The sequence below is a fragment of the Chiloscyllium plagiosum genome, chromosome 24, assembly GCF_004010195.1.
Source record: "Chiloscyllium plagiosum isolate BGI_BamShark_2017 chromosome 24, ASM401019v2, whole genome shotgun sequence".
Classification (NCBI taxonomy): Eukaryota; Metazoa; Chordata; class Chondrichthyes; order Orectolobiformes; family Hemiscylliidae; genus Chiloscyllium; species Chiloscyllium plagiosum.
In genome coordinates, this window is record NC_057733.1 from 49358939 (window position 1) to 49377799 (window position 18861).

At 38.9% G+C, this 18861-nt stretch overlaps 1 protein-coding gene across 6 annotated transcripts in view; it reads left to right on the forward strand.

Moving 5' to 3' along the window:
* helz (helicase with zinc finger) overlaps window positions 1-18861 on the forward strand; it is a 273673-nt gene that overhangs the window by 119447 nt on the left and 135365 nt on the right. The gene's annotated exons all lie outside the window — the stretch shown is intronic.

Sequence of the window (18861 nt, forward strand, 5' to 3'; positions counted from 1 at the left end):
TTTGTTCTATTGGAGTAAAAATAAACTTGAACATTCGACTGCATATGTACAACAGCTACCCCGTTGTTGTATGAGATTTTTGCCTTGTTTGAAATGGATACATTGTCAGAGGGTGTAGTGAGGAGCATCTCTTGCCTTGCTGAAAAGGCATGGAATGTAGGAAGTTAGTATTTTTCAGTTGGCTGCAAATACTTGCAGGAAGGCTAACTACTGGTCAAGTCTAGAGCAATGCACATTCCTAAAATCCCCAGCTATCTTTGCAATGTGCTGTGACCCAAGTTTATGTCACTAATGGATCCCAGTATGAAAACTGGCTTGATGGATCTTTTTCAATTTAGTGTGGAGGTGTTTGACTGAAACAGATTTGGTTTTGACAATAACAGTTTGCAATATTTCAATACACATGGCAAAACGAAGTTCCAACTGCTCCCCAACAGCATCACTTCGCAATTAAGTCAAAGAAGTAAACATTTTCCTTGCCTGATCTGACAACTTTTAACCCTCTCTGTTCCTATTCTGTGAACTGTGATGTATTTCCCTTGAATCCTCACACTATTGAGATGTTAGACTTTCTCAGCTTTAAATAAACAATACATATTTCTAACTAAACACTCCTGATCTGGAAGTTCTCTAAAACTGAAACATCGAACAATCATATCAAGGTAACTTATTCCTTTTACTGTTCTGAACAAAGTATGTTTCTAGGAGAGTCTATTCATGCATCCGACGATAGTCAGATTTCCTTCAAACTGAATTTAAAAGCTTCTAACTTTTTTTTTAAAAAGGTGACCATCCTAATTTCTGCAAGGCTCATGTCTTAATGTTTATTTTTCTATCTGTCACAAGCCCCAGAGTATGAAAAAAACTTCCATTAACATGCCGGGAAGCCTTCAATCATCTCTCTGAAACATACTGGTTTAAAATTATGGTACTGAAATTACTAATATTGTTAATTATTAAACCCTTTCATTCAAATAGACCAGCGCACAAATGCCACTAGTTTATAATCCAAACTTTTCTTGAAATGATTAAGTATGTATAAATCATCTCTGCATACCTCGACACGGTCCTGTCCCCCTTAGTCCAAGAACTCCCCACCTACATTCGGGACACCACCCACGCCCTCCACCTCCTCCATGATTTTCGCTTCCCCGGTCCTCAACGCCTTATCTTCACCATGGAAATCCAGTCCCTATATACCTCCATCCCCCATCACAAAGGACTCAAAGCTCTCCGCTTCTTCCCTTCCCGCCGTACCAACCACTACCCTTCCACTGATACCCTCCTTCGACTGACTGAACTGGTCCTCGCTCTGAACAACTTCTCTTTCAATCCTCTCACTTCCTCCAAACCAAAGGAGTAGCCATAGGCACCTGCATGGGCCCCAACTATGCCTGCCTCTTCGTAGGATATGTGGAACAGTCCATCTTCCGCAGCTACACTAGCACCACCCCCCACCTTTTCCTCCGTTACATCGATGACTGTATTGGCGCTGCCTCGTGCTCCCACGAGGAGGTTGAACAGTTCATCCATTTTACCAACACCTTCCACCCGACCTCAAGGAAGAAAGGCTCATGCCCGAAACGTCGATTCTCCTGCTCCTTGGATGCTGCCTGACCTGCTGCACTTTTCCAGCAACACATTTTCAGCTCTGATCTCCAGCATCTGTAGTCCTCACTTTCTCCCTGTATAAATCTCTCATCTTCCATCACTATATTAAGGGAAGATTTGGTGAAACATGCTAGTTGGCAGTCTGTTTATGTGTTCATACAGAAATAAAACATCAGATTGCAGTCTTCTGCTGTTTGTGAAGTCATCCAACAGTTGTCGCAAGAAGCTTGAATCCTCAGAATTCAATGCAATGCCTGCGAACAAATGAGGTCTGTAAGTTTAGCATTAAATCTGATCAGGGTGTTCTGATCCTTTCTCAACATTTCATTGTGCAAACCAGTGCCTTTAGTAGCAATGTAATGTCCAACAATTGAAAAGAGCTTTTAAAGTGAAAGTGAATAAATTTTTGCAAAGGAAAATGTTACAAAGGAATCAGGGCAGCACATTGAATAGATAGCTCAATAAGTGCAAGTTTGATTATCTGAAGGCTACTTCGGGCTGCAAAATATTTAATTCCAGGATATATTAGGTGTAATTGGTTTATTTTTTGCTGGATGTCATGCAAAATGCTGTCCAGTTGGGTGGGCTAATAGATTGAATACAAAGGCAGGTAACTTAGTATTAAATATGTACATCTATTTAAATTGATGTATGCTGCAAGTAAATCAGTTTTAATATGGATATTGCAGAAGTTCTTTTGAAATGAATGTAAATTCCAACCCAAGTACAACTCTAGTTGAAATTTGACCTATTCTTAAAAAAAACTAATTAACTTCACTTGTACAATTCATGGATTACCTAATGTTCTGAATAATGTCTGAAAATAAAACCTCAAGAGAAAAGTCATGACTGGGATGCAGATGATAACCTGTCTGAAGAGGAGTCATCTATTACAAGCTGTTTTCTTTGACAGGTGCTCAAATGATGTTTATTGCAATTTGAATGCAGAAGAGTCGGGGAGCACTTTTATGAGTCTGTGGTGCGAGTGAATAGTTAGCATGGTGCTAAATTCTTGACTTACTGCTTAAGAATTTTCTCTGCACTGATCTGACAGCTAGAATGGCTTCCATGTACCTTTAACCCTTCCAGTATTCAAAATTAATTTTAATTTTGAAGAATGTAACCTCTGTTTTCACTTTCCACATGGTGAATCTGTAGTGTACTCCAGTAATTTTTGTGTTTAAGTTTCAACTTCCCAGCAGTTGCAGTTTTGTGTTTTTAAGCTTTCAAATTTGTTTTCCTTTACAGGTTTATATGGCTTAGTTGAAGAGGGCTTACATGGATTTATTAAGAGAAAGTCATGCTTAACTAACTTACTGGAAATGGTTGAAGAAGTAGCAGAGAGTGTAGGTGGGAGCATTGCCTTTGATGTGGTGTACCTAGACCTTTGGATATTTGATATAGTGCTGAGCAACAAGCTTGTTAGCAAAGTTGGGGTCATGGAATAAAAGGGACAGGATGCAAAATGGTAGGTGATGGCCTAGTGGTATTATCGCTAGATTATTAATCCAGAGACTGACGTAATTTTCTCAGGACCTGGGTTTGAATCCTACCGCGGCAGATAGTGGAATTTGAATTCAATATTGTCAAGAATCAGTGAATCTGTCTAGTTCACTAATGACCTTTAAGGAAGGAAATCTGTCATCCTCACCTGGTCTGGCCTACATGTGAGGCCAAAAATGCAGGCAAATGGGATTAGTTCAATTTAGGAAACCTAGTTGGTGTGGAGAAGTTGGGCTGAAGTTGTTTCCATGTTGGATGAGTATGACTCCAGACCTACGCAAATGTGGTTAACTGTTAACTATCATCTGCGTAATTAGGAATGGGCAATAAATGCTGGTTCAGCCAGTGGTGCCCACATCACATGAATGAAGTTTTTTAAAAAAACTTGGCTGAGTGACAGGAAACAGGGAATTATGGTCAATTAATGTTTTTCTGGCTGGGGTAAGTTTGTAATGGAGTTTCCCCCATGGGTCTACGTTGGAATCTTTGTTTTTCCCGATATATAACATTGATCTGGACCTTGGTGTTTCAGCACAATTTAAAAATTTGGCAATAATGTAAAACTTGGAAGCTACGTAACGTGTGAGGAGAACAGTGTAGAACTTCAAATATAGTGGATGAAATTCATTGTGGAGAAATAAGGTGATACATTTTAATCAGAGAAACTTGGAGGGACTGTATAGAATAAAGATATAATGCTCTCGCAGGTGCAGGAGCAGAGGCACCTGGGCATATCTATAAGTCATTAAAGCTGCTAGATAAGTTGAAAGAATATTTTAAATTCACAAGTACGGTATCCTGAACGTCATTGTGTGTAGGAGCAAGGCACTGAGCTTAGGAAAGGCACTGATTCAGCCTCTGCTGGGGTATTGCCACTGGATGCCACACCTTAGGAAGGATGTGAAAACATTGGAGAGAATGCAGAAAAGTTTAGATTTAGATCAGATTACTTACAGTGTGGAAACAGGCCCTTCGGCCCAACAAGTCCACACCGCCCCGCCGAAGCGCAACCCACCCATACCCCTACATTTACCCCTTACCTAAGGCTACGGGCAATTTAGCATAGCCAATTCACCTGACCTGCACATCTTTGGACTGTGGGAGGAAACCGGAGCACCCGGAGGAAACCCACGCAGACACGGGAATTGAACCCGGGTCTCTGGCGCTGTGAGGCAGCAGTGCTAACCACTGTGCCACCGTGCCGCCCACCAATGATTACATAAATGATTCTCGGGATGGGTAATTTCAGCAATGAAAATTAATTTGAGAAGTTGTGGTTCATTTTCACTGGGAAGAGAAGTATGACAGGAGACCTAATTGAATTATTTAAAATGGTTTAAGGCCTGGTCCGAGTAAATAGGGGAAATAGTTCCCACGTGAAGGGATTGAGAATGAGAGGGCACAGACTTAAATTAGTCACATCTTCTTAGAAGCAAGAATAATGCAAGGAAAACCTTTTGTATGAAGTGTGGTCAGGGTGTGCAGTGCACTGCCTGCGAGTGTGGTAGAGGTTATGCTCGTTGGAAGTATTCAGTAAGAAATTAGACCATGTTCAGAGTCGTGGCAATTCTAGTGCTATTAACTATGCCTATTAATTTTGATGAATCCATATTATTCTGGTCTCTTCTATTCAGCTAATTAATTGATTTAATTGTATTTTACAATCTTTTATTTCTCCTTTTTTTTTAATTTTTGTGGACCATCTCATCTATCTTTTTAAACAAGATTCTTTGGATCCCAAATATACCACTGTACTTAGGTCAGGGGAATTTTTTGCGCTTGCATTCCTGAAAGATGTAGTGTGTTTATAAATTATAGTCAATCAGTCAATATGTATTAATTGAAAGAGCTGTTGACTTTTTTTTAAAGTTGACCTGCTGAGATGTGTTATGATACACCTCTGGAACAGGTAGGACTTAAACCTCAAGCCTTCGAGCTCAGGGGTAGGGATACTGTCATTGCATCGCAAGAGCTCTTAAAAACCCTTAGTTTATATGTGACAAATTTTGATGCCGTGATTCAAAGTTGACTTGTAGTTTTATTTTGGTGAGTGTAGAATTCGCTATCACAGAAAGCAGTCAAGGCCAAAAAATAGCATGATTTCAAGCGGTTGGATAAAGTGCTTGGGGCGAAAGGGGCCAAAGTATATGGGGGAAAAAGTGGGAGTTAGATGAGCAGCCATGACTATAATGAATGCCAGCGCAGCAGTCTTGAAGGGCTGAATGGTCCACTCCTTGTTTTCGATGTTTGTTTCATACAGAGTTGAAGGTGTGACTATTTAACTTTCCTTTGGTCATGGTAACATTGTTACTTATGGAATCGTGCTGTGCACAAATTGTTTTCACCTTTCTGCATTTCTTAGTTGACACCTCTAAAGTGCTTTGGGATGCCCTGTTGTTGTGAAAGATGCCATATAACTGCAACTTAAACTTGTGTTGATTTGAAATCTAACCCATGCTGCCCTGAGAGTTCTGTTTCATCACAACATACGTTTTAAAACAGCCGCTGGAGAACCATTGAGATAGTTGCCTTCCCTGTCACTGTCTGTCTGGTGTTGGTGTAGACAGAGTTGGTGGAATGCTCCAATTTCATCAGCAAAGCCATTTTTTGGAACCTGCTATCAATTAAAAGGGAAATGATCATAAAAAGGGATGTTATTCGGTTGCAAAGAACCCTCTGACAGAAATCATTTTGGTTCAAACATTGCTGCACTGATCAGCCCTGTTCATTAATTTCCAACTGGGAATAATATACTGAAACAATCAGATTTTTTTTCTTTCATATGTGTTAGTAAATGCAGACTGTTTGCTTTAATCACTGTGCCAGTAAACTTAATTCATTAGTCTCTATTGCTACTTCAAGGGAAAAAAAAACAAGTGGAGAAGCACTCTCTCAAGTTCATAATAGAAGATGTATTTGTTTATTATGTTTCCCTTTGAGTCATCGCTGTGTGGTGTTTTGTGTTTATGAACAAGCTAAAAGTGTTGCTGTCACAGTGGTAGTTCCAAATGAAGTCAGTCTTCTATGCACTAACAGCGGTGATTCTTTGCAGTAATCTCTATCTTTATAATGAGGTATGGATTTTGCTCAATGGATTCAGAGCTGTTATTCAAACTCGTAATTGCTGTGATGAAACAAATTTCATTAGACTTTCTAATGAAAGATGGTAATCATGTTATATTTGGGATGCTGTCTTTTTTCATGGGGAGATGATGCTTTCTGATTCAACATTCTTCTATTTCTGAAGGAATGAGCTTTCAATGAGGAGTAACAATGTCTAAAATTAATGGTGATAATATCCCTGTATGTCTGTGTTTTTAAAAATGCATCCCCTCAACTAGCAGCCTTTTATTGGTGTTCCTTTGTGCTCCTAACAGTTAAATATTTCAACTCAGAACAGTCTTTTCAGTGCTTGCAGACAAGAACTGGCAATGGCACAGTGGTTCTGTGGTTAGCACTACTGCCTCACAGCACCAGGGTCCCAGGTTCGATTCCAGCCTTGAGTAACTGTGCGTACTCTCCCTGCGTCTACATACATTTCTTCCAGGTGCTCAAGTTTCCTCCTATAATCCAAAGATGTGCAGGCTAGAGGGATTGGCCATGGGAAATGCAGGGATAGGGGAAGGGGACTTGGGTGGGGCAGGGGTCAGGGGGTAAGTTGAAGGTTGTAAGTTGGATGTGTGTGAGATGATCTTTGGAGGGTTAGTGTGGACTCAATAGACCGAAGGGCCTGTTTCCACACTGTAGGGATTCTAAGAAGCTGTATCTCTGCAATGTAACCTATTTTATTCAGAAAGTATCCAAATTGATGATCAATATCACAGCAAAACAAAAGGCACCAAGTTCACAGCTTTCGGCAGAGCATGTTCTATGTGTGTTCAAATTCTGCATTATTGCATTTCAGATGTGTTTTTGCCAGACTTCTGGATTACCCAATCTATTTGGACTTGAGTCCCTTCGATTTGTGCAGATTATGTACTATGGGATTTCATGAGGGATGTTTTGGACTGTGCCTCAGCTGTGTCCGTTTGCACATATTATTTAACTGGCCGCATTTACTAACATGTTAGAGTCAATAACTTGGAGTTCTTTTCACTGGATTGCATCAAATTGATTGGAGCTGAAATCACGTCATACACTCAGCCTGACAACTGACTGCAATGGACTGTGTTTCTCAACTTTGAGCTCAAATTTCTATTTTAAGAGTTGATGGAAGAAATTAATACTTGGGCATGAACATACAAACTAGGAGCATTAGTAGACCTTGAGCATGCTTTGTTATTCAGTAAGATCATGCTGATCTGATGACTTAACATCCTGCACAAGTCCAATAACTTCCACCCTCTTGCTTATCAAGTATTTATCCAACTCTGCTTTAAAGACTTTCCCTCTACCACCTTTGGAGGAAGAGCTTGTGAAACTTTGCAGAGGAACATAGATACTTTGAGTGGGCAAAGGTCTGACAGGTGGCATACAATGTTAATAAATGGAACAGTAAATAGGACTGTTACTTGAATGGTAAAAAGTTGCAGCATGCTGGTATGCAGAAGGACCTGGAAGTCCTTTTGCATGAATCACAGTAGGTTGGACTGCGGGTACAACAGATAATTAGGAACTGAAAATGTGTTGCTGGAAAAGTGCAGCAGGTCAGGCAGCATCCAGGGAACAGGAGAATCGACGTTTCGGGCATAAGCCCTTCTTCAGGAATTCTTCAGATAATTAGGAAGGCAAATGGAATTTTGTCCTTCATTGCTAAAGGGAATGAGTTTAAAAGGAGAGATCTAATGTTGCAGCTGCTTAGGATGCTGGTGAGGCCACACCTGGAGTACAGTGTGTAGTTTTGTCTCCTTACTTGAGAAAGGATGTACTGGCACTAGAGCCCAATGAAGTGGTTGACGTTATTTCAGGAAATTGTTTTTAAAGCCAAGATAGATACTTTTTCAAACAATAAAGGAAATTAAGGGTTCTGGTGAAAGGGCAGGGAAGTGGGAGCTGAGGGCACAAAAAGATCAGCCATGATCTTCTTGAATGGCAGAGCAGGCTCAAAGGGGTGGATGGCCTACTCCTGCACCTTGTTCCTATGTTCTTACGTTCAAAGACTCACAGCCCATGTAGAGAAAATGATCTTTCTTTAACTCTTTTTGAAATGGAAAATCGCTTATTTTTAAATAGTGACCCTTCGTTTTAGATTATCCTACATGAGGTAACATCCTCTCTACAGGCACACTGCACCTTGTCAAGACTTTATATGTCTCATTCAAATACTTCTTGCTCTTTCAAACCCCCAATGGATTCAACCCATCCCCATAAAACAACCCAGGTGAGACTTCTCTAAACTACTTGTAATTAATTTATTTTATATCCTTAAAGAAAGACACTTATAATGTGCACAGTATTCTAGTGTGATCTCACCAATGTCTTCTGTAGCTGAAGCATAAACTCTCTACCTTTGTGTTCAAAATAATTGTTAGTACAAAGTAACTTTTCTAATTACTTCCTGTATCTACCTAACAGCTTTTTGCAATTCATATATTAGGACACCTAATTTCTCTACCTCTCTAAACTCTGTAGACTCTTACCATTTGGATAAAATGCTTTATTACTCTTCTTGCCAAAGGGCAGTTAATATTTTCCATATCTAACCCACTTGTTTATCAAAGCTATATACCTTTGTAGCTTCCTTATGTCTTTCCCACAACTTAATTTTCTGCACATCATAATGTCATCAGCAATTTTTGCAACTGTATCTTTAGTTCTTTAATCCAAGTCATTTATCAAAATTGTTAAAAGTTGAAGCCCATGCACTGATCACTGTAACACAACCCATTACATCTTGCCTCCCACTTGTGCCTATTGTTTTCTCTTAGCTGGCTGATTCTTCTGTTCTTATAACTCATTTGGAGTAGCAGACTGGAAAATCAAGCCTGGCTATTCCCAGAGTTGTCACAAAAATTAAAGATTTTAAATGAAAGACACAAAATCCACAAACTATGTGATCTTCAGACTCTGATGATAGAAAGCAAGGACCACTTTTCAGTACTGATGTGGGATTTGAATCTGAGATCTCTGGCGTAATTTGGTGATGTGAAATAAGGATGTACTTCCAGACAAGTGAGATAACAGAGCCATTGATCATCTGGGAAAATGTAGGTGTCTCATTAATACATACCTGACCAGTTGCCCAGTTTCAAGGTTGTCCCAGGAAAAGTAGATGGACTGTCAAATAAAGGAAATGGTAATTGACTTCAATAATAATTTTAAATCATAAACAGAGGTTCGTTCACACGCCTTTAGTCAATTTTGCATGCTAGCATCTAGCATGGCTTTTAATAAGTTTTTAATTAGTTTTGGGATAGAAGCACCTTCAGTTATAGAGTCATACAGCAGGGAAACCCTTCGGTTCAACTTGTCTATATCAGTCAAGTTTACCAAACTAAACTAGTTCTTTTTGCCTGTGTTTGGCCCATATCCCTCTAATCCTTTTCTATTCTTTTAAATGCCTTTAAATACGTTATGCCTTTTAAATGTTGTGACGATACCTGCAACTACTGCTTCCTCTGGCAGTTCATTTCACCTATGAACCACTTTCTGTGTGAAAACGTTGCCCCTCTGGCCCCTTTTAAATCTTTTCCCTCTCACTTTAAAATTATGCCTCTAGTTTTGAACTCTCCTTCATTTACTCGGGCATTTTTTGACATACTTAAGTAGAACTAGACTTAAAAATGTGCTGCATCTGGGAGTCTTTACAAATTTTAAAATAATAATTCATATGAGGGCATTATTTCTCATCAGGGAAGTATGGAGTATTCAAGAAAGCAGCTCAGCACTAATTTCTCAAGGAGAAAGTGAGGTCTGCAGATGCTGGAGATCAGAGATGGAAATGTGTTGCTGGAAAAGCGCAGCAGGTCAGGCAGCATCTAGGAACCTGAAGAAGGGCTAATGCCCGAAACGTTGATTCTCCTGTTCCCTAGATGCTGCCTGACCTGCTGCACTTTTCCAGCAACACATTTCCATCACTAATTTCTCAAGGGCATCTTAGGACGGGCAATAAATGCTGGCCAGCCAGCAATGCCCACATCCCACAAAATGAATAGCTAAAAGATAAATTCATGTCCACTCATCTCCTATGGTTCCCTGAGATTTGAAGTTCAGTTTGTAATTAAACTTCGACATTTCCTTTTGAAACAATTGTTTTTTCTGCACAGAAATTTCAGTTACATGAGGAGACCGGAGATTCTGGAGTGGTTATCCTTGGAAGAGAGAGTTAAGCTGGTTTTTTTTAGGGGTGTTAAAATTTATGAAGGGTTTGAAACAGTATGTAATCTGTTTCTAATGGCAGAAGGATCACTCATCAGAGAACTTAAATTTCTGGGATGCATGGTAACTTTGCAAAGATAGTTGGATAAGTAGTTGAAGGAATTGTATTTTCATTTGTGAGGTGTGGGTGTTGTTGTTTGGGCCAGCATTTATTGCCTGTCCCCAGTTGTCCTTGTAAAGGTAGTGGTGAGCTGCCTTCTTGAACCACTTAATTCTATCTGTTGTAGGTTGATCTGCAGTGTCGTGAGGGAGGGAATTAAATTTATCATGATCTAAGGAGCGAACCAGAAAGTGGGACTTGCGATATTGCTGTTTGAAAGAATTCACATCAACATGATGGGTAGAATGGCTTCCTTCCATGTTGTAGTAATCTGGTTCTGGAAATTAGTCATAAAAATAAACAGCACAGAAAGAGACCCTTCTGTCCATGCCAACCAGATATCCTAACCTAATCTAGTCCCATTTGCCAGCATTTGACCCATATTCCTCTAAGCCCTTCCTATTCATATCCCCATCCTTTTAAATATTGTAATTGTATCAGCCTCCCCAACTTTCTCTGGCAGCTCATTCCATACATGCACTACCCTCTCTGTGAAAAAGTTGTCCCTTAGGTCCTTTTTAAATCTTTCCCCTTTCATCACTTAAGGCAAAACTAAGTAAAATGCAAGTCTTAAGAGATGTTTTTGTTTCAAAAGGCAATGTGTGTTGAAGTCTGTTTTCTGTAAATTAACTGGTTAATTGCTTAGAAGAATTCATTTTGCATTATCATCCAGCCATTCACCAAGGCAGACAGCACCTTCCAAACCCATGGAAGGACATGGGGGACAAACGCATGGGATCACCACTAACTTCAAGTTTCTCTTCTAACTACTCAGCATCCTGTATCATTGCTCCTTCAGTGTTACTAGGCCACAATCCTGGACCTCCCCTGACACCATTGTGGGGTTACCTGCAGAAAATGGCTTGCAATATTATAAGAAAGCAGTTCATCACCGCCTTCTCAAGGGCAACCAGAGATGCTCAATAAATATTGGCCAAGCCAGCAATGCCTAGGTCCCATGAATGAAAAAAGGGACAAGTTTGATTCAACAAGATCACTACACTCCATGTACCCATATGTTCACAGCGACTCAAAATCTCTCTAGACTACATTTGTTGAGCTGCTGTTTGAAGCACTGATTATAACTTGTCACAAATTTTACTTTTGAACCTATTGCCTAAGGCTCTGCATTGCCAGTTCTTTGTATGCATGTGTATCTTCCAGATCTGAGTGTCTCTTCAATGAAATGAAAGCAAAAAAAAAATCTTGTTAGGTTTTCCTGACTGTCTTCTCAAATTATAATATTCTCTTTATACAGCAAAAGGAAAACTTGCATTATTATAACACTTTATGACATTTCTTGGAGATGTTTCTAAAGGAATCATTTAGGAACATCTAATCATTTAGTTTGAAATCATTGTTATGTAGGTTCATATGGCAACTGTTGTACCCACAGTAACATCCCATGAACATTAATGACTATTTATGTATGCTTGATAGCTGCTGCAGAAAGGAATTTGGTCAGAATACCAACAGAATTTGCTATTCTTCTTTCATGACTATCATATGATCTTTATTTTTAACCTGAGCAGGCAGTTGGCTTCTCAGTTTGATGTTCTGTTTGAATGATGACACCTCTGATGTCTCAGTTTCTTGGTACTCTCCAAGTGACAATTTAAATATGCTTTCCACAAAATGACATTTAAACCAATAACCAATAACTTACTCTAATTGAAGTGCTGAAAATGTGTTGCTGGAAAAGCACAGCAGGTCAGGCAGCATCCAAGGAACAGGAGAATCGACGTTTCGGGCATAAGTGGGTGTAGGAAAGGGTATTTAATTTAGTTTTCTGAGCGAGTAATATTTAAATACCCTTTCTTATCACTTTCAAGAGAGGGAACTGAGTGGACAGATATGAATATCATCCATTAGGCTGCCAAGAGGCATCTGGATTAATCTTCCTCTGATAGTTTCTAAGTGAATGCTGATGAACCTGGTAAATCCAGGCCAATGTTGAGCTTTTGATTTGCCTTTTAATGTCAGTCTGAACCTCCAAGAATAAGGTTCTTTTTTGTTGTCAATGGCAGTCCTGCACAACTGTCACAGGAGTAATCAGTTTATTGCTGATTTAATGGATTTCCATGTCTTCACATCAATTCAAGTAAGAACCTTTCTTCAAGATATTCATTCAGGCCTCTTCTCAATTTGCACTGTTGATGGGAAACTTTGACAAAAGCATGGCAATAGGCTAAGGTTTAGCAGATGGAAAATACTTGTCAACATAAATTTTTCATCTATAGTTAGGGTGGAAGATTGTTGTGCTACTGGCTCCAGAAAACCACAATGGTAATTCTTCTCCCTCTGTAGCAATTTGTGCTTTAAAGTAAGTAGAAGGTGCTTTTATTCAGTGTATAGAAGTCTACATTATAAGGTAGTCTGCTTCTGTTTTAGAAATTATAAAGTCAGGGACTTAAAACCTATTAGGAACTGAGGTGCCCTATCTATGATATTCTCATTCTATTATTAATAGCAACCAGATGTTATTTTAAATGAAAGCCATTTACAACTATGATGTTTCCATAATTATCTGTTAAAAATCATATTCTGCAAGGGATGATTAGAAAGGCGAAGCATACAATTTTTGTGATGTGACCAGAGTGAAGGACAGCAGTTAACTAAAATAAGATCCTTGTTCTCTGAAATGAAAGCTGCTGAATGGACCTTGAAGAATACAAAATTAATGGGAATAAAATTAATGACTTTTTAATCAAATTTTTAATCAGTTGGCAGTAATTCTGAAGATATGCTATTTATTTTAGAAATTAGCACATCTGATTGCATTAGGAACTGAGTTACCACATTAATGAGAAAATAATTTTGATGGCAGTGGTGTGCAAAAACTGTACAGAATTAAAAAGTTGATCTTGTCTCTGTTTGTGCTGCAGCATTATGTTATGTAACAAACTCCAGCTTTATGTCCCTTCAGAACCAAAGTAATGCCTTCACTGACAGCTAAACACTGTAAACATTTCCAGTATGGAAATAAACTAAAGTTAGATCACTCTGAAATCATTACCAGTGTTGTGACTGGTTGTCTTAGATCTGTGCAGTTTGCTACTCGTTATCTCTGCATCTTGTTTTAGATACTGCCCTTATTTCTTATCTGGAATGTACATTAGCATGAGGCTCAAATGCTTGATTGCCTTTGAAGTGCTTGCAAAGCAACTAGGAGTTTGATCAGAATTATAAATCTGAAATAAACTAGTAATTGTCTCAACAATTGATGCACTGCTGACAGTATTTCAACTGGTGGGTAAAAGCATTAGAAATCTTGAACTCTTCATTTCTAATTTCTTTTAAAAATCTTAGACCATTTTAATTGATTTAGAAATGCCTTCTGTTATTAAAACCTACTTAACTCCCTACAAGTATATTCATTAAAACTATCTTGTTCCTTTTATTCATTCATGGGACATAGGCCTTGCTGACTGGCCAGGATTTACTGTCTATCCTTAGTTGCCCTTGAGAAGGTCGTATGAGCTGCTTTCTTGAATACTGTACTCTGTGCTGTAGTTGACCCACAATACTTCCAGGATTTTGACCCAGTGACAGTGAAGAAACTGATATATTTTCAAGTCAGGATGGTGAGTGGCTTGAAGGAAAATCTGCACATGGTGGTATTCCCATATATCTGTTGCCCTTTTCCTTCTAGATGGAAGTGGTCATGAGTTTGGAAGCTGCTGTCTGCAGCTGTGTTAACCAGCAGCCCTGTCTTCTGTGGCTAATTCTTTCTCATCAGACTAGTCTTTACTCACTGCTTCAGTTGAGGCATTGAATAGCAAAATTCTGTAATGCAGATGAGCTCATTGCTGATGAAGTTGCAATATAACATTGCAGGCCAGGTATGAATATACTGATAGGTCCTTTACACAGTTCGGTGGAAACTCATTAAATGAATCATATTTCACAAGTCAGCACAAAGAAAGTGTAGTGGCACTGAGCTGTGGCGATTCCATGTTGGAGAGTACTTTCATTTTCAAGCTCTGCTCAGTTTGATGATGCTGAATGCAGGTAGGTATTGATTAGAATTGCAGCTCGGACTGCCAAGAACATGTTCCTCAATGGCACAGGGGATTGAGGGATCTAGTTTAAACATGTGTGAAAAGACATCACAAGGGTTTGAAAGCTGCAATCTTGCGTTGACAATCTAGCTGCCTCAGTGTAAATGATACCGTTGAAAAACTGCTGACCCAGCCTTGTTAACATTGCCTGCCAAAACATCTACCTGGTTTCCACATGTAATATTAGTAATACTAGTTACAATTATGCAAAATGTTGTAGTGCATCATCCATAATGTCAGATCACGGATAGCTGAAAACTGAGAAAGCTTCTGATAAGATCCTGCTACAGTTCGCCTTCTAAATAGTGTAAATAGCCAACAAATACTGATTAATTTATAAAAGTTTCCAGCTCTCTTCTGTTGAACACATGAAAATCTCAATCAGGGTCTTAATGCATGGTGGCAATTATCAGCAAACTGACTCACAAGGATCCCCATCATTATTGAAAAAGTTGGGAAAGCTAAAAAGCAATCAGCTCAGCAGAGCAGAGTCAAAAATAATTTTTTCTGCAAATGAATTGATACTGGAATCCCACAACAGTTGAAAATAGGTAAGCAGAGAATTGAAGAAAGCCTGAATCCTCCCAAGCCTCTGGACCATACAGAGGGCAAGAACCAAGCCACACAACTGGACCAGTTGGCACAGCTGCTTCAACATTACCACATCACCTCCAATGTCAACAGGCATCAGGTCAGGGTGCTACCACATGACTGGGAGATTCTTAAGAGCAAAGTGCTGCCAAGCAGAGAACTTAATATTGAAGTTATTGCTGTCAGAATATATGAACCCACAAAAGCATGCTGAAAAACTCCAGAATGACAGACATGAGAGGCCAAGTGTGCAATTCTGGGCTTTGTACATCTCTTAACAGGAGGAAGAATTCTTCCTTTGATTCTTAAAGATGTCTTTGTACTGACCTGACTTCATTTAACCTGTCTTCCTGCAAAGAACCTTTGTTTCATAGCGGGTCTAAATAGCCTGAAAAAAACTGTGATTATCACAATTTTAACAAAATTGTTTTTATTTCTGATCAAAATACCATAGGTTTGTTTTGTAGTCTGCACCGAGTTAGTCTGAACCTAAATTCATTAGATTAACTAAATGTGGCAGCAAAGATGTTACGTTTATCTTGAGCATTCAAAATCTAGGTCAGTAAATACCACTTCATATTTTTTATTCCTGAATACACTCCAGTGATTTCTGTTGGAAAGTGTGCACATTCAAAAGGTCAGTTTGGACATAAGGAGTCTGCACTGTTTTATAACATGTTATTTTGTGGATTAACTTATGAAGGATGGCTACTTGTCTAAAGTGTTGTGGAATGACCAGTGTCTAGAGCACTGATCTAAAACGTAGTTGTTTGCGATTCAGGTGAAGGAAGTCAAAATTGGATCAAAACAAATGCTTCCTGTATCTTAGCTTCAGTTTTTTTAAAATCTTGGTTCTGAATTGCATTCATGCTTAAAACCCTCATTGTTCACTCATTTTTTGAGAAAGATTGAAGACGTGACAAGGCAATAAACTGTTCTTAACACTTAATCAGTGACAAGGGAATGGGCTGTATCGTTTGCCAAGGGGCACCTTAATTTCCTTGAGTAAATGCTAACTTTTTATATGTATTGTTTTGGAACTATAGAATGCGTGGGTTTATTTTCCTTTCTCAAAATGTAAATAATGTGTAGATATACCTTATTTTTAGAATAGTTGTATATTGCTACTATTAATCTCCACAGGGGACTTAGAGAACGCAGTGCAGGTGAGAAGTCATTCTGATCTCTTGGAGAGCCAACTAGAAAAGTTCTAAACAGGCATCCAGAGCACTGCTTGCTGAGCTGCTACTCCAAACGATTTCTCTCAATTTGAAAAAAGTTGTGGAAGAGTTGGTTATTTTCTATTGGCTAAAAGAATGTTAACTGTGCAGTCAGTTTGTGGGTAATTAACAAATTAATTACCCTCACACAGTGCCTTTACAACTGGTGCAATCTCCTGACTTTTGCAGTATTCATCCTGCATTTTATCCACTTTTGTTGAATCCCCACGATGCAAAATGTGGATGACAAAAGAAAATTACCTTATTTTAGTTTTGATTTTTTTCAGGTCAATACAATTGAGTGCACTTTTCAGGTCAATACAATAGACTTCTCAGGCACCTATTTGTTATACCATGTGTACACGTTGCGCATCCATTGTCGCTATATGTGCAAAGGGCAGAGTAGATTATAATTAAAATCTATTGTGGTTTAGTTGGACTGGTGCCTTGCCTTTTGAATCTGTCATGAGATATGAGAATCTCTGACAAGGCCTCATTTTCATTATAACGATGAGTTGCAACTTTGAATGCTTGCAGTTCATGTGGTGTACTGTTGTTTGAAAGGGAGGTCCAGAATTTGACCCAGAGACTGCGAAGGAGTGGTGATATATTTCCAAACAAGATGGTATAGGATTTGGCAAAGTTAAGTGATGTTCTCATTTGATTGTTGCCCTTGCTATTTGGATAGTGAAGATTGCAATTTAGAAGGCACTGCCAGAAAGCCCTTAATAAGTTATATAGTGCAGTTTTTGGATGGTGCACTCTGCAGCTACTGTACATGGCAACTGGGTGGGGTGTCAGTCATTGAGTTGTTGTAAAAGATGATGTTCAGCTTCTTGAGTATTCCTCTGGAGCTCCATTTATCTCAGCAAAAATTATTCCACACGTTATTTCCTTATGCATTGTAGATGATTGAAAGGTTTGGGAAGTTGGGACCCTTGTAACCGTGGTATTTATTTGACTAGACCAGATGAATTTGCCAGTGCCAACTTCCAGATGTTTATGATGAGGGTTTCATTAATGATGATGGTAATGCAATTAAGCGCCAAGGAAGAGTGTTAAATTATTTATTTTGACAGAGATGATCGTTGTCTAGCACTATTACCTGAACCCTGAATGTTGCAAATATTAAGTGTGTGTAGGAACTAGTTGTTTCATTTTCTGAGGATGACATGGAGTTGAACACTCAATATTGAGATTTAATTGTTTCTGTAATAACTATGATGACCCAGTCTCATGTTCTTGTACATACCTTGAGTTCATCTGCTTTACCTATCAGACCCCTTGCATTGAAATAAATTCCATTAATCTCAAAAATACACCTTTAGAGATCCACAAAACACCTCTGGGTGCCCCAAAACCCCTCATGTACAGTACTCACACTATTGAAAAACTGCTTTCTCGAACATCTCATTTCACTGTCACTTCCACTCCCAGTTTGGAAAAGCTGATAGACACTTCCTGGAGCTTTCATACGCCCAATCTTAAATATTTTCAGCTTCAAATGACCTTTTTGGAGGTTTATCCAAACTTCCTTGGTCTGGAGCTATTACTAAACTCCTTGGTATAAGGTAATCTACTTTAAGTATCCTCCTCCTTTCTCAGGAGTTCTGCTTTACACAGCTATATTCGTTCGAGACATCTGCAGAATTGCCCCAAGCTTAAATTTTTTAAAAACTTAATAAAACTGTGGGTATTCCCCAAACATTTTTTAATTCCAGTAATCTCTAGCTGAAATGTCGATGCACAGTTGTCTGTCTTGGTCAGTGTTAACTCTCCTAATGTAAACAAAACCCATTAGTCTTGGAAGCTCACTGCCTGTGAGTGGTGAATGCAGATTCAGCAGTGGCTTTCAAAATGATCATTTGATAAGCATCTGAAAAGTGCAAATGTGCAGTGCTACAGGAAAAGACAGAGGAGTGACAACCCTTGCTGAGAGTCCACACAGAAATAATGGGCTGATTAGCCTCCACCTGTACGGTCATTCTGTGATTCTGTTTGATACATTTCTCAATAATTGCATGAAATGGGATGTTTAAGAGCATGAAACCTGAGCTATTTATGTGCTCTATTCTTTACATTTGTTTGCAATGGCATCTATTTTGATGGAGGGGCTTCAGTAGCTACTGTTCAGAAATGCTTGCAAAAAACAAACCAATTTATCCTTAGATGTTTTTTCACAATCTACTGAATAAATAGGAAGCTTTTTTCATGACGTTTGGGCAGGGTGGAATGTTTGAGTGCATTAAAACTTAACCAGTGAGGAAAATAAGTTCATGTTATTCTAAATGGATTTGAAGCATTAATGTGCTATTGAAAAGAGTGGGAGGGGCTATAGACTTCTGCTTGTACGTTTCTGATTTCAGATTTGCCATGGCGGCTGCAAGCTTAATGCTTGCCCAAGATTCATCGCGGGTACTGCTTAATGAATTTCCCAGTACACAGCTTGAGAATAAAA